A 3,466-nucleotide genomic window follows, 5' to 3' on the forward strand; every position below is an offset into this window, starting at 1 on the left:
AGACCCATTCACTTGAATCTGTCCACAATCTGGGAGATGCGGAACGGAAGCACCGTACATCCCGATATTTTGGCAGTTTACTTCCGCCGGCTAGATCGGGATGTACGGGCCGGCGCATGCGCATTAAACGCTCTGCTGCCTCTGCCCTAGTGAGTAATGGAGTGTGCAGGCGCAAGCGCCGGATTTGTCATTGACTGGAGGATGGTATCTGAAGAACCGAGGGCGGGCCAGAGGGGTGAAAGGGGAGGGGTTTGATTTGAACAGCGCCGTGGAGCCTGGGCACCGGCCGCATAAACGCCGCCCCTGGGCACCTTCAGAACCCGATTAGCATATGGAATAAAAGTGTTTTTAAGAGCGAATAGGCGACGGACAGCAATATGAAAGGTAAGATTATAATATGGGGAATGTAATGGTTATCATGATGTTTGTGGTGTATAATGGTCATTTTAGGTGAAAGACTCCCTTTAAGTGTATACTATTTCTGTGGGGTTTTATATACTGCCAATTAAAGACAATAATGCCCCATAAGAAAATAAATTCGATTGGACGATTGTCAGGCCGCTGTGGAGGTCACTGTTAAAGGGGCAGGCACTGTGGAGGTCACTGTTAAAGGGGCAGGGGACTGTGAAGGTTACTGTTAACCAGTGGGGTACTGTGAGGTCACTGTTAAGGGAGTGGGGTACTGTGAGGTCACTGTTAAGGGAGTGGGGTACTGTGAGGTCACTGTTAAGGGAGTGGGGTACTGTGAGGTCACTGTTAAGACAGTGGGGTACTGTGAGGTCACTGTTAAGGCAGTGGGGTACTGTGAGGTCACTGTTAAGGGAGTGGGGTACTGTGAGGTCACTGTTAAGACAGTGGGGTACTGTGAGGTCACTGTTAAGGCAGTGGGGTACTGTGAGGTCACTGTTAAGGCAGTGGGGTACTGTGAGGTCACTGTTAAGGGAGTGGGGTACTGTGAGGTCACTGTTAAGGCAGTGGGGTACTGTGAGGTCACTGTTAAGGGAGTGGGGTACTGTGAGGTCACTGTTAAGGGAGTGGGGTACTGTGGAGGTCACTGTTAAGGGAGTGGGGTACTGTGAGGTCACTGTTAAGGCAGTGGGGTACTGTGAGGTCACTGTTAAGGCAGTGGGGTACTGTGAGGTCACTGTTAAGGGAGTGGGGTACTGTGAGGTCACTGTTAAGGGAGTGGGGTACTGTGGAGGTCACTGTTAAGGGAGTGGGGTACTGTGAGGTCACTGTTAAGGCAGTGGGGTACTGTGAGGTCACTGTTAAGGGAGTGGGGTACTGTGGAGGTCACTGTTAAGGCAGTGGGGTACTGTGAGGTCACTGTTAAGGGAGTGGGGTACTGTGAGGTCACTGTTAAGGCAGTGGGGTACTGTGAGGTCACTGTTAAGGGAGTGGGGTACTGTGGAGGTCACTGTTAAGGCAGTGGGGTACTGTGAGGTCACTGTTAAGGGAGTGGGGTACTGTGAGGTCACTGTTAAGGGAGTGGGGTACTGTGGAGGTCACTGTTAAGGGAGTGGGGTACTGTGAGGTCACTGTTAAGGCAGTGGGGTACTGTGAGGTCACTGTTAAGGGAGTGGGGTACTGTGAGGTCACTGTTAAGGGAGTGGGGTACTGTGAGGTCACTGTTAAAGGGGCAGGTGCTGTGGAGGTCTCTGTTAAAAGGGCAGGGAATGGTGGAGGTCACAGTTAAGGCGACTGTCCCCTATGGAGGTCACTGTTAAGCGGCGGGGTGCTGTAGAGGTCACTGTTAAGGGGTCGGTCCCCTATGGAGGTCACTGTCAAGGGGTTGGGGTTCTGTGGAACTCACGGTTAAAGGGGCAGCCTGCTGCGAAGGTCAAAGTTAAGGGGGTGGGCTGCTGTGGAGGTCCAATTTTAAGGAGGTGGGGCACTGTGGGGGGGGGGGGGGGTCAGTGTTAAGGGTTGGGGTGCTGTAGAGGTCACGTTATGGGGAGAAACTGTTGATATCTTTTAACAACACACACAAACATTGAATAAAATGGATGAGATATACCGGTGCGTAGCCGGGTCCTTCTGCTAGTATATACTGTATATAAACAATTATACAATGCAAAGTTGTTTCTTAGAAAAGTGTTTATTGCACAGTATTTATTAATTCCATGTATTAAAGTCTTAACTAACTCTATAACGTCAGTGTGTTATAAACTTTACCTGCTGTGAAGTAGATGCAGTCATTAGTAGAGAACTGTCACTATAGACGTTTTTAATGTATAATATGTGCATCTAAAATGTACAGTCGCTATGTAAAGTTAAACATTCGTAAACTTACTTTTTCAAAGGTGTAAGAAGGTACAAGGAATCATCATGGATGATAGGTACGTGTCACCGAGGTTCCTGGCCTCGGTGGAGTAAGGCCTCTTTCACACTTGCGTTGTCCGGATCCGGCGTGTACTCCACTTGCCGGAATTACACGCCGGATCCGGAAAAACGCAAGTGTACTGAAAGCATTTGAAGACGGATCCGTCTTCAAAATGCTTTCAGTGTTACTATGGCACCCAGGACGCTATTAAAGTCCTGGTTGCCATAGTAGTAGCGGGGAGCGGGGGAGCGGCATACTTACAGTCCGTGCGGCTCCCGGGGCGCTCCAGAGTGACGTCAGGGCGCCCCATGCGCATGGATGACGTGTCCATGCGATCACGTGATCCATGCGCTTGGGGCGCCCTGACGTCACTCTGGAGCGCCCCGGGAGCCGCACGGACGGTAAGTATGCTGCTCCCCGCTCCCCACTACACTTTACCATGGCTGCCAGGACTTTAGCGTCCCGGCAGCCATGGTAACCATTGAGAAAAAGCTAAACGTCGCATCCGGCAATGCGCCGAAACGACGTTTAGCTTAAGGCCGGATCCGGATCAATGCCTTTCAATGGGCATTCATTCCGGATCCGGCCTTGCGGCAAGTGTTCCGGATTTTTGGCCGGAGCAAAAAGCGCAGCATGCTGCGCTATTTGCTGCGGCCAAAAAACGTTCCGTTCCGGAACGGAAGACATCCTGATGCATCCTGAAGGACGGACTGTCCATTCAGAATGCATTAGGAAAATCCTGATCAGTATTCTTCCGGCATAGAGCCCCGACGACGGAACTCTATGCCGGAAGACTATAACGCAGGTGTGAAAGAGCCCTTAGAGCTGGTTTTTGTGTGTCAGCAGCAGTTGCTGTTTGACACCTTGATACTTAGTATGGCTGTATAGCTGATCCGGGACGGCTCTTACTGGGAGTAGTCAAAGTGCTGGGTGGGTGACTATTCCCCATTATCCAGGTCGGTTTGGCCAGGACTACCAGGTGAGGAGGATCCCCTCAGTCTGACAGTGGAGCTCAGGAGGTGTGTGTGCTGGGATCTGAGGCTTGTGCCGTGCTGGAGGCTGAGACCCCCTAAAAGCCTGCTATGGACTGCTGAAGGCAGAACTGCCAACAAGGTGACTTTTTGCTATGTGGACTTTCCATTG

This window comes from Bufo gargarizans, chromosome 8, assembly GCF_014858855.1.
Source record: "Bufo gargarizans isolate SCDJY-AF-19 chromosome 8, ASM1485885v1, whole genome shotgun sequence".
NCBI classification, from domain to species: Eukaryota; Metazoa; Chordata; class Amphibia; order Anura; family Bufonidae; genus Bufo; species Bufo gargarizans.